The sequence below is a fragment of the Protopterus annectens genome, chromosome 9.part0, assembly GCF_019279795.1.
Source record: "Protopterus annectens isolate FY-2018-M chromosome 9.part0, PAN1.0, whole genome shotgun sequence".
Taxonomy (NCBI): domain Eukaryota; kingdom Metazoa; phylum Chordata; order Ceratodontiformes; family Protopteridae; genus Protopterus; species Protopterus annectens.
In genome coordinates this window covers 37181189-37195536 of record NC_056743.1, presented here as the reverse complement: position 1 = coordinate 37195536, position 14348 = coordinate 37181189, and positions in this window count along the sequence as shown.

Below are 14348 nucleotides of genomic sequence, written 5' to 3'. Positions count from 1 at the left end.
AATGGTGAAAATTGCATGTTGCTGCTTGAGCTTTGGTGGTAGTATAAATGTTCAAGATAAAGAAGGCATGTTAACCTGAATAAAACATTGATTTCATTTAATTTTAAAGAAATTATTTATAGTAGATAATAGATTAGTTAACATAACATAATATAAAATAAAAAATATATATTGAATTGATGGAAAACATGTTATAAAGTATGTTATAAAATAACAGTAGTCATAATATGTAAAAACGTAACACTTGTTATTAGATGTTAAAGATTTAAATGTTTATAGTAACCAGTGTAATAATTAAATTAAATAAAAATATTAATAAAAAATATATTTACAATGAAAAATTAACAGTGTTATTGAATGAATGATTAATTAATAACAATAATAAAGTACTTAAAACAATATATTTGGGGTCAAATAGTCTGGGGTCGAACTGTCCACTAAAAAAATCACATATACAATACATACACATTTATACATGAAATTGTATAGAAATGCATTGAGGGCGAACAATCCAGGGTCTAACTGTCCGGGGTCGAATATTCCTGCTTCCATCAGCCTAGCCCACCTGAGCATCTGAAAGCACCTCTGGGAAGATATCCTCCTTCCTAACATGCACGCATGCATGGAATACCATAGGATTTACCAAGATTCCCATGTACTGTGCATGTTATAGTGTCGTTATGCACCAGGCAGCTGGCGCACTGTGCATAGTGCCTACTTTGAAATAATCTGCTTACTGAAAATAGATGTAAGTAATGACTTGACACCATACCCCTGAGCTTGGCTGCACCGTCAGTCATGTTAAAGGTTAGTCTGCTGCCCTGCTGTTGCAGGAACACTCTGACTTCTAATCTGTATTATTTACTGACTATTATTACATGGTACTAAGTCTGGTTGGTGCAGATTCTGTATTATTTACTTATTATTATTATATGGTACCAAGTCTGGTTAGTGCAAGGTATGTATTATTTACTGATTATTATTAGATGGTACCAAGTCTGGTTAGCGCAAGGTATGTATTATTTACTGACTATTATTATTTGGTACCAAGTCTGGTTGGTGCAAGGTCTGTATTATTTACTGATTAGTATTATATGATACCAAGTCTGGTTGGTGCATGGTCTGAATTATTTACTAATTATTATTATTTGGTACTAAGTCTAATTAGTGCAAGGTCTGTATTATTTACTGATTATTATTATTATTTGGTACCAAGTCTGGTTGGTGCAAGGTATGTATTATTTACTGATTATTATTATATGGTACAAAGTTTGGTTGGTGCAATGTCTATATTATTTACTAATTATTATTATATGGTACCAAGTCTGATTGGTGCAAGGTCTGCATTATTTACTGATTATTATTAGATGGTACCAAGTCTGATTGGTGCAAGGTCTGTATTATTTACTGATTATTATTAGATGGTACCAAGTCTGATTGGTGCAAGGTCTGTATTATTTACTGATTATTATTAGATGGTACCAAGTCCAAACACACCAAGTCTGGTTAGCGCAAGGTATGTATTATTTACTGATTATTATTATATGGTACCAAGTCTAGTTGGTGCAAGGTCTGTATTATTTACTGATTATTATTATATGGTACCAATTCTGGTTAGTGAAAGGTCTGTATTATTTACTGATTATTATTAGATGGTACCAAGTCTGGTTAGTGAAAGGTCTGTATTATGTACTGATTATTATAAGTACTATGTCTAGATGGTACAAGGTCTGTATTATTTGCTGATTACTGTTATATGGTACTTAGTCTGGTTGGTACAAGGTCTGTATTATTTACTGGTTGTTATTACTGGTTACTGTTGTATGGTACAAGTCTGGTTAGTAAAAGTTCTATATTATGTACTGGTTATTATTATATGGTATGAAGTCTGGTTGGTGGAATGTCTGCATTATTTACTGATTATTATTAGATGGCACTAAGTCTGGTTAATACAAGGTCTGTATTATTTACTGATTATTATTAGATGGTACTAAGTCTGGTTAATACAAGGTCTGTATTATTTACTGATTATTATTAGATGGTACTAAGTCTGGTTGGTGCAAGTTCTGTATTATTTACCGATTATTATATGGTACTAAGTCTGGTTAGTGCAGGTTCTCTATTATTTATTGATTATTATATGGTACCAATTCTGGTTAGTGCAAGGTCTGCATTATTTACTAATTATTATAATATGGTACTAAGTCTGGTTGGTGCAAGTTCTGTATTATTTATTGATTATTATATGGTACCAATTCTGGTTTGTGCAAGGTCTGTATTATTTACTAATTATTATTATATGGTACTAAGTCTGGTTGGTGCAGGTTCTGTATTATTTATTAATTATTATATGGTGCCAATTCTGGTTAGTGCAAGTTCTGCATTATTTACTAATTATTATAATATGGTACTAATAAGTCTGGTTGGTGCAGGTTATGTATTATTTATTGATTATTATATTGTACCAGTTTTGGTTAGTGCAAGGTCTGTATTATTTACTAATTATTATAATATGGTACTAAGTCTGGTTGGTGCGGGTTTTGTATTATTTATTGATTATATGGTTCCAATTTTGGTTAGTGCAAGGTCTGTATTAGTTACTAATTATTATAATATGGTACTAAGTCTGGTAGATGCAGGTTCTGTATTATTTATTGATTATTATTATATGTTACCAAGTCTGGTTGGTGCAAGGTCTGTATTATTTACTGATTATTATTATATGTTACCAAGTCTGGTTGGTGCAAGGTCTGTATTATTTACTGATTATTATTATATGTTACCAAGTCTGGTTGGTGCAAGGTCTGTATTATTTACTGATTATTATACAGTACTAAGTGTGGATGGTACAAGGTCTGTATTTTTTGCTGATTATTATTCTATGGTACCAAGTCTGGTTAGTGCAAGGTCTGTATTATTTACTGATTATTATTATATGGTACCAAGGTAGCGTTGTTGCCTCACAGTTAGACGTTGCCCGTTCGATTCTCAGAGCGTTTTCTGTGTGGCGACATGCGTGAATGGGCGTTCCTTCATTGAAGGTTGTGCATTAGGCCCGGCGAGCCAGCACATAAAACTCTACTGCCAATCATTAGCGGACCGGAGTTCCACTGTGGCGACCCCTAACCGGGAAAAGCCGAAAGACACAAACAAACAAACCAAGTCTGGTTGGTGCAAGGTCTGTATTATTTACTGATTATTATTATATAGTACTAAGTCTGGATGGTACATGGTCTGTATTATTTGCTGATTACTGTTATATGGTACTTAGTCTGGTTGGTACAAGGTCTGTATTATTGACTGGTTATTATTACTGGTTACTATTATATGGTAGCAAGTCTGGTTAGTACAAGTTCTGTATTAATTACTGGTTATTATTATATGGTACTAAGTCTGGTTGTTGGAAGGTCTGTATTATTTACTGATTATTATTAGATGGTACTAACTCTGGTTAGTGCAAAGTATCATTTATTGATTATTAGATGGTACTAAGTCTGTTCTGTATTAGTTACTGATTATTATTCTTATTATATGGTACTAAGTCTTGGTGGAGGTTCTGTATTCTTTACTGATTATTATTATTATTATATGGTACTAAGTCTGGTTGGTGCAAGTTCTGTGTTATTTACTGATTATTATTATTAATATGGTACTCTGGATGGTGCAGATTGTGTATTTATTGATTACTATATGGTACAATTTCTGGTTAGTGCAAGGTCTGTATTATTTACCAATTATTATAATATGGTACTATTGTCTGATTGGTGCAGGTTCTGTTTAATTTATTGATTATTATATGGTACCAATTCTGGTTAGTGCAAGGTCTGTATTTACTAATTATTCTAATATGGTACTAAGTCTGGTTGGTGTAGGTTCTGTATAATTTATTGATTATTATATGGTACCAGTTCTAGTTAGTGCAAGGTCTGCAGTATTTACTAATTATTATTATATGGTGCTAAGTCTGGTTGGTGCAGGTTTTGTGTTATTTATTGATTATTATATGGTATCAATTGTGGTTAGTGCAAGGTCAGCATTATTTACTAATTATTATAATATGGTACTAGGTCTGCTTGGTGCAGGTTCTGTATTTATTGATTATTATATGGTACCAGTTATAGTTAGTGCAAGGTCTGTATTATTTACTAATTATTATAATATGGTACTAAATCTGGTTGGTGCTGGTTCTTTATTATTTATTGATTATTATATGGTACCAATTCTGGTTAGTGCAATGTCTGCATTATTTACTAATTATTATTACATGGTACTAAGTTTCACTGGTGCAGGTTCTGTATTATTTATTGATTATATAGTACCAATTTTGGTTAGTGCAAGTTATGTAGTATTTACTAATTATTATAATATAGTACTAAGTCTGGTTGGTGCAGGTTCTGTATTATTTATTGATTATTATATGGTACCAGTTCTGATTAATGCAAGGTCTTTATTAGTTACTAATTATTATAATATGGTACTAAGTCTGGTAGGTGCAGGTTCTGTATTATTTATTGAATATTATATGGTACCAATTCTGGTTAGTGCAAGGTCTGTATTATTTACTAATTATTATAATATGGTACTAAGACTGGTTGGTGTAAGTTCTGTATATTTTATTGATTATATGGTACCAATTCTGGTTAGTGCAAGGTCTGCGTTATTTACTAGTTATTATTATATGGTACTAAGTCTGGTCGGTGCAGGTTCTGTATTATTTATTCATTATTAACATATGGTACTAACTCTGGTTGGTGAAAGGTCTGTATTATTTGTTGGTTATTGTTATGTGGTACTAAGTCTGGTTAGTACAAGCTAATCTTTTTTTACCTCTTTTCTCTGGGTTAACTCACCTTGGTATGAGGAATGTAATTACCACACCTGAAAACAGTAATGGGCAATAATTTACTAAATTGTTTATTGAGTAGAATTTAATGTATTGAATTTATGACAGAATCTTTTCACCTTATTAGGAATGACTGCAGGCATATGGGCAGCAACTAACAGAGGTTTATAAGTTGGTGCTTCATTTCCAGATGAGCATTTAAATGAAGTTTTAACTACTCAACTATTTTTTTTTAATAAAAAGCAGTATAACTGTCCTGTTGTGGAACATTTTTATTTGCATGTTGCATAAAGGTGCTGTATCTCATTCCACTTTGTGGCTTCCAGATTACATTTAGAAGCATGCCTGTGTGACTGACAGAGATCTTAGCCTTGGACTTTTGTTTTTGCGTCTATTAGTTTACTGGCAGAAGGAGGTAATAAGCCTTCCTTACTTAAAACTTGAATTGTATGATGCTTTTTTATTCAGTCTGATGAAGAACCTTATATGGAATTACTGTGAACCCCTTACTGTGGAATTAAAACTGCTTTATTTTGACCGCCTTGGTTCTTGGAACTTTTTTTTTTTTTATTATTTGAAAGTCTGCTGTATTGGGAAGTTCCTACAGTTTTCCTGTTGATTCTGCTTCTGTGGAGCCATCTCATTTCTTGCCTCAACGGAGATATGTTAATACTGATCACATTCTGAAATTATTGCATTCTGCAGATCAGAATCCTCTGCTGTTTTTTGCCTCTCATGATACTGAGAATGTGGCGTCTCAACAATGTGATGTAAAGGTACCACCACAACAGGAGATCAAAGGTTTGGAAAGTGACTTATTTAAGCTTAAACGCCTTCAATGGCAGAGATTGCATGTGGAAGCATGTCTGTTTCATTTTATAATTCATAGGGGCTTAAGAATAAATTTGATGCCCACATATGGTGATTTCTATGAAGGCTTGCTTTCAAAATGCCAAAAGTTAAATTTGGACTATAGTTTTGGCTATATCCGGTTGCTTATAGACTTTTTTCAAACCTGTTGAGAAAGAACTAGCAGCTGCTATTGATAAGAAGAAACATCTTTTTAATAATTATGACTATGATTGGTGTTTACTTGCGTTTGATGAGGTAGCTGACAGCATTTCTACCTATGAAAATAGGCTTAAAAATCAAAAGATGACGAAAGTGGCTCGTGATCAAAGAGATTTTCTTCACGGGAATGTTTTTACCTGGCCCCTTTCCAAAGAAGCAAGAGACAGTGTTAATGTTGATGTTTTACATACATCTGCTGGTGTACAAGTGCCATTACAAACTGCTAATTCAAATTTGCCACCTGTTGCTTCAGCCAGTGATCAGGTTTCTACACAACAGCAAAGGCCAATTGTGTCAGCTGATTCAGCTGATGTGAGCTCTATTTCACAGCAGCAGGAAGTCAGAAGGAAGACTGTTACACCGCATCAAGTTTTTGGGGATCTCCAACTTCCCCTACCGATAAAACAAGTGAAATTGGGAGACCAGAATAGGGGAAGGAGTCCGAGCAGAGGGAGAAAAAGAGGCCGGCAGCACTTAGATGAAATACCAAGTCGGAATTTGAAGCGCATGTGGAATATGGCAGAGGGTCCTTGATTATTAACTTGTCTAATAAGGTACTGCCTTCAGCTGAGGTTTCATTACTCAAGAGAGGATTGACACTTGTACCAGCTGAGAAGTCTGACTTCTCTGAAGTTGCTATTAGCTTGAAAATGTTTATTAGGAATGTTTCTTTAAAATGCACTTTAATGATAGAGAAGTTGTGGATAGTGTTTTGTTTGTTAAAAAAACAAGTGTGTTTCAACCACTGAAAGATCCAGTTTTAGAAGTATTTAGTAAAATATGTGAGTCTGAATTGTTCACTTCACTATCTGGTCCATCCTCTGTTTTTTTTACTGTAGCAGGACGTGATTTTTATAATTTGACTAGAGAGGAAAAGTTTACATTACTAGCTCTACAAAATTATGATAAAATTATCATTAAGAAGGCTGATAAAGGCAGAGCAACAGTGATATTGGATCGTGATTTTTATGTAAATTCTGTTTTTTCTATGCTGAATGATTCAAGTGTGTATGATAAAGTAGACCATGATTATTTATGGCATATACAATGCTTCGTTTTCTTTACAGTTCGTGACTGTCTTGAGAATTTTTTAATTACAGAGCAACTAGCACAGTACTTAAATGTTAAACACCCTGTCATACCCGTTTTTCAGGGTCTCCCAAAGGTGCATAAAAATTCTGTCTCACCACCTCTTAGGCCCATTGTCTCAGGTAGGAAATGGGTAACTGAACCTTTCTCAATTTATATCGATAAACAGCTGCGCTCTCTACTTAATAAAGTTAGAACAGTGCTTAATGATGCACAACATTTTCTCAGGGATTTATGCCAGTTTACACAGGAGAATGTCACTGGTTTGAATAACTGTCTTCTAGTTACACTAGATGTTGAATCCCTGTTCACCTGTATTCCTAATTTGGAGGGTATTAACATGATAAAGTCATTCTTAACTAAACATAGTGACTGGTGTCAAGCAAATTGACCTCTTATACCTTTTCCTTGAGGTTGTTCTTGAAAATAACATCTTTATGTTCCAAGATGGTTATTATTTGCAGAAAGTTGGCATAGCTATGGGCACTTCTTGTGCCAATAGCTACGCCAACATGGTGCTGGCTCAATGGAAGAACAGTTTGTTCTTTGTCTACAAGCCTTCGCTGTTGTTTTACATGAGGTTTGTTGATGATGTGGTTTTGCTTTGGGAACGGACTGAGATGCAGTTTTCAGCCTTTGTTGACTATCTACATACTACCACATCATTCTTGAAGTTCATCTGCCATGTTTCATCTACAGAAATTACTTTTATGGATGTGCAAGTGAGTAGAAACACAATGGGCAATTTTGTATCTAGATTGTATTGAAAGCCATGTAGGAGGAATAATATTCTAACATGTGATAGTATGCCTCCTTCCCATGTGTATAGAAATATTATGAAAACTCAAGGGATGAAGATTTCTCACTTGAATAATACAGAAGATGTCTTTAGTAATGATTGAGATAAACTTTACATTGATTTGCTTCTAGGGGCTCTAGTACAAGTGAAAATAATGTCATGAGGGATGATATAAAAATTTTGAGGTCAGCGTCAGCCCTTCCCTATTTCTCTGGTGGGGCAGTAGAAGGATGCCAATCTGTTACTAGGAAACCTGATACTATGCCATTGGTTTTACCTTATGCCAGTGATCTTAGGAGGGTTAGACATATAGTGGATGCGAACTGGGGTATTCTAACTACGGATGATAGGATTAGAGATACTGTGGGTGTTAAACCCAATTTTACCTTCAAAAATAAGAAATCCCTTAAACGACGGCTGTGCTATAGGGATTCTAAGTTGACACGAATAGAGATGCCTGCTAGACATCAGACTGCCGGTACTTTACCTTGTGGCAACTGTAGACACTGTCTCTCTATTGATACAGCTAATGTCTTTATACATCCCATTTCTAGACAGAAGTTTGAGTTTAATCTTTATGCATATTGTAAAACTTGAAATATAATTTACTTAGCAACATGCATAGTATGTGAAAGTTTCTATTTAGGTAAATTAAATAGAATGCTTTATGAAAGTATTTGTGAACATAAGTATGCTATAAAAAGGGCAGACTTAACAAATGCTCGTGCTAAACACGTCTGTGAACTGGGCTCCTCACAGTGCCTTAAATTTAAAGTGGTGCAAATTGTATTTAAGGGACTAAGAGGGGGTGATTTTGTTAAATTTCACTGAAAAAAGAGAATTATATTGGATTTGTAAGCTGTGTGCAGATATGAAGCCAGGGTTAAATGACAGGGTCTCTTTAAGGCCTGTCTTGAAATCTAGAGATTTACCTAGATGATTACTGCATTGCCTTTATTGGGTTTGTAATTATATAAAAACTTGAATTTTATGATGCTTTTTATTCAGTCTGACAAAGAACCCTGTGTTTGAAAGCCCTTACTGTTGAATTAAAACTGCTCTATTTTGACTTCCTTGGTTGTTGGAACTTCTTTTTGTTTTTTATTTGAAAGTCTGCTGTATTGGGAAGTTCCTACAGTTTTCCTGTTGGAGGTATTTTCCTTCCTTACTTAAAGGCAAATTATTATACAAAGAAACTGTTTACATTTTGAAGTATGGCACTTTAATGCCTTTGGGCTTTAATTTGGAATGTAATTGGAGATATTTGATTTAAACTGATTTTATTTTGTTAACTGATTTATTGATCATGTGCTTTTAATTGTATGTATATATACTGGTTTTAATAATGTTTTACTCCTTGAAGGCTTGTTAGCAGAAGTGCTAGAGTATATTAAAGTTCTCTGTGTTTTTTTTTGGTAGTAGCCTGTTTTTATTTATTTGTTTTTTTTTTAAATATCTGTGTATGTATAGTTTTTATGGCTACTGACCCTTCTTGTAATATTCCGCAGATTTTTTATGATGAGAGGGCTGATTCCTCCCAATGTACTAAGGATAGTTGTATTTTACATTCTGATGATCAAAATGTTTCCAGGAATGGGGATGTGCCATCCAAATTTTGGGAAAGATATGTGGAGGAGAGGAATCGGAGAACTGACAATCCATTTTTGTTGGTGGGTCAGATCACTACTGTGAGCCTTTTCTGTGGAAATACAAGAACTGTGTGATAAGTTAGGACATCTTTTATTTAAAGGAACGAATGTACATCGTAATATTCTGAGCTTAAAATGGTATTTGAAATTAGATCATGTAACTCCATTTGAGAGGTTTTAAGAGCCCCAGTACCCCTTTTGATTTGACTAGTGAAGAGGATAAAAGCTTCCAAACTCATTGGATAGCTGCTGCATACCATTGTTGTATGGAATGGGTGAATATTTTGATTGAATGGGACTTGTGTAAGCAACAAAGAATGAAGGAAGAAACACATGATGTGTGTGCAGAACTGACTGTTCAGCTGAGTGCTTCCTGTTTGGATACTCTGTGTGCAGAACTGACTGTTCAGCTGAGTGCTTCCTGTTTGGATACTCTGTGTGCAGAACTGACTGTTCAGCTGAGTGCTTCCTGTTTGGATACTCTGTTGGGGATATTAATGATACAGAACTGACTGTTCAGCTGAGTGCTTCCTGTTTGGATACTCTGTTGGGGATATTAATGATACAGAACTGACTGTTCAGCTGAGTGCTTCCTGTTTGGATACTCTGTTGGGGATATTAATGATACAGAACTGACTGTTCAGCTGAGTGCTTCCTGTTTGGATACTCTGTTGGGGATATTAATGATACAGAACTGACTGTTCAGCTGAGTGCTTCCTGTTTGGATACTCTGTTGGGGATATTAATGATACAGAACTGACTGTTCAGCTGAGTGCTTCCTGTTTGGATACTCTGTTGGGGATATTAATGATACAGAACTGACTGTTCAGCTGAGTGCTTCCTGTTTGGATACTCTGTTGGGGATATTAATGATACAGAACTGACTGTTCAGCTGAGTGCTTCCTGTTTGGATACTCTGTTGGGGATATTAATGATACAGAACTGACTGTTCAGCTGAGTGCTTCCTGTTTGGATACTCTGTTGGGGATATTAATGATACAGAACTGACTGTTCAGCTGAGTGCTTCCTGTTTGGATACTCTGTTGGGGATATTAATGATACAGAACTGACTGTTCAGCTGAGTGCTTCCTGTTTGGATACTCTGTTGGGGATATTAATGATACAGAACTGACTGTTCAGCTGAGTGCTTCCTGTTTGGATACTCTGTTGGGGATATTAATGATACAGAACTGACTGTTCAGCTGAGTGCTTCCTGTTTGGATACTCTGTTGGGGATATTAATGATAAACTGAAGTCCCACAAACAGGATTTAGTGAAAAGGAAGAAAGTGAAGTTAAAGAGAGAAATCCACAATTATAACAGCGGTAGAGCCTTTTTGCGGAAGACCAATTCGAAGGCTGTATGACAGGGTATGCACTTATGTCATAACGAAGGCTTTAAAAAGCAGCAGATGGTGTCATTTGTTTTTTCAGAAGGAACTGGATATACTACAGAGTGGGAAAGTGATGAGAATGCCTTTTCCCCACTTCCACCAGCACAAGAACCGTCAGTTCTTGAACACAGATTTCGTAACTCCACTGGTAAGAATAAACAATTAGAAAACGGTAAGAAACAGGGAAGAAATACTAATGGATATAATAACATGACAACTATGGAAGGACAGTCAGGATATAACTACAAGAGGAGTAGATGGCAGTAACTATATGGTTAAAACAATTAGGGAACACATATATATGTAAGATGTTAATTTGAACTCTATGGTGATTCATTTATCTAAACATGAATTGACAAATGAACAATTAGTTTTAAATTTAGGATTAAAATTTATTCTGACCATTTTAGCATGAGTGCATATTCTGAAAACTGATTTTTTTTCAATTAGTTCGGAAATTGCATTTAGAATATTGCTTCTCTCTTAACAGGAATAATACTAGTGCCAATATTTGTGATTTGTTGAATACTACTGTCAATATGGAAGATAGTTTTTATTAATCTCTAATTTGTTGTGTCTGAGATGAATGCATATATAGTCTGCTTGATACATCCAGTATTAAAATATAAGAGCCTTTCTATGCCGCCGTTCAATAATGAATGTATACAGCAATTTTCTGTGATGCTCAACTATGCTGTTGAAAAGGCCTTTGAAGATTTCATGTGTAATAAGCATCAGATTCAGTATAGTTTGACTAAAGCTGAATGGCATGCTTTAAAAGATTTATGTGAAATGTATGAACTAGTTTTTAAACCAGCAGATAAGAGTCATAAAATAGAAACAACAGCTACAGATCAAAAGTCAAGGATTTATCTCTCTCTCTAGCGCCTGCACAAAAATGCCTTCACTGGAGTACAAAAAATATTTAAAAAGCACACACACATTAAATAGTCACAGCAATAAAACAATTGACACTAATTAATTAATTTCATACTTCCAATTACAACTTCTATTTAACCCTTTCGGTTCCAAATTATTCTACTTTAAAAAAATAAACTGTTTCCTTACACAGCACCTTCTAATTAAGACTTCCCCCTTCCCCCATATCCAAAATAACTTGTTCTAAAACACAACCTTTTAACAGAGAGGTATCACTATTATGAAAATCTTTAAAATGAACAGCCAGAGGGCTTTCCTGATGAAGAAACACTTTCAGATATTCATGGAGTAGTTACTTCCTATAGCCTATTGCCCGTGCTCCCTCCTCTAAAAAAATCATTCCTGTTCAGGAGGACTTTTTCCTATTTCTCTTTTAAATGATCTTGTATACCAGTATGATGTATTCCTGCCCCTTCAAATCTCTAGTGAGAAGAGCATCACCTCTTTTATTCTGTGGTCATAGTCTTTCTACTGTACCCATGGACCTTTCCGGTGGCTTTCCTGTAGAGGCCTCCTAAGAGCCTGATGTCTCTTCCCTTGTATGACCTGCAGAACTACATACAGTATTCTGGTTGGGATCTGAAAGGGCCCTGATGAGAGGAGGCATAACCTCTTTATTTCTAGTCTGGCCCCCTAATGATATATCCCAGCATTTTGTTTGCGTCTGCTACAGCTTTCTAACTCTACTCCTGGAAGTCCATTCCACTTCCAGATCCCTTTTCCTGTTCTGTCCTGTTCCATTACCTGTAGGTTATACTTCACACCTTTGCTTTTATGGCCTAAGTGTTGTACTTTGCATTTGTCTGCACTGAGCTTCAACTGCCAACTATGTCCCAAGAGCTTAGTTACTCCAAATCCTATTTTAAATTCTTCCACATGCTGCACCAATTTTTATACTGCCAGCAAACAGCTAAAACTCTGCTCTGTATTTGACTGGGTGTGTCTGAAGCAAACACAATGAAAAGTACCGTTCCCAAGCCTGACCACTACATTTCTCTTCTAGACGTTTCCCTGGATGATGATATCATCACTCTCACCACAATCCTTTGTGTCCTTCCTTTTCAGACACGCAGCAGTCTATTTCATCTGTCTTGGTCCTGCTACCAAACCCTCCAGTTATCCTGTCAGCTACCTGTGTAGGAGGCTGATTCAAAGGTCTTGCTGATGTCCTGGTAGACTACATAAGTGAGATCTTTCACTTGTAACTCTCTCATAAAAGGTTTGACTTCCTGAGCATGAACCAGTGTTTGCAATCGTGAAGATTGTTTTCATGCAGGAAAATTACCAACCTTTTCCCTCAAGATTATCTCAGTTATGTTCTCTGTCACTGCTGTTAAGTTAATAGGCTTATATTTCAATGTACTTCTCTTGCCCCCACCACCACCACCATTTTACATGCAAGTGATCTTATTAAGATTCGGGGAGGACTGCCAGCACACTAACCATATTCCTGAAGATTCTGTGAGGCAGGTAATCTGACTATTGTACCTTACTACCCTAAGGGCGGACAGTTTCCTCCCTATCTCCACTACTTCCCTACCTCCTCCTCTCTGGTATCTGTCTACTTTTTGCCCCACTCTACCCTACTCCCACCCAGCATGGCTCCCAGGACTGACACACAGTATTAATTCAGTGCTCTTGCTTTTATCCAGGCTTCTGTGATCTCCCTCCCATCTTTGCTTAGTCATGTTTACTGTGTGATGCATGTCCTGTTTTCTGTTTTCATATAACAAAAAAAAAGTCTTAACTTTCTTGGCCCATTCTGTCAACTCCATTTCAACTGATGTATCTGGAGAGATGATACATTATATTGAGTCCACCAGCTCTCCCCCTTCCTATGGCTTAACTACCAAGGCATTTAACCTATGTGCTGACCCTGCCCATTCCCCGATACATTATATTGGGACCACCAGCTCTCCCCCATCCTATGCCTTAACTTCCAAGGCATTTAACCTGCCCATTCCCCAATACATTATATTGGGACCACCAGCTCTACTACCTTCCTGTGGTTTAACCACCCAGGCATTTAACCTACATGCTGACCTTGCCTATTCCCTGATACATTATATTGGGACCAGTAGCTCTCCCCCTTCCTATGACTTAACTAACAAGGCATTTAACCTGCCCATTCCCCAATACATTATATTGGGACTAATAACTCTCCCCACTTCCTATGGCTTAACTACCAAGGCATTTAATCTATGTGCTGAGACCCTGCCCTTTCCCCGATACATTATATTGGGACCACCTGCTCTCCCCCCTTCCTGTGGCTTAGCTACCAAGGTGTTTAACTCATTACATCCAAGTGACACCTCCAAATGCATCTGTAGTTAACTCCTACTGACACCTCTAGGCATCAAATATTGCTTGTTCAAGATTTCATCTTAAAGCTTACACAATGATGAACTCAACTGCATTAATATTTGACCTCTCTCTAGTGCAAGTAAATAGATATTAACTGTTTTAATGATACTAATTTATATAGAAATAATTATCTAATTTTTCTAAATATTTCAACAACCAATTAACACAGAAAGAACTTTTTCTAAATATGTCTCCAAACAA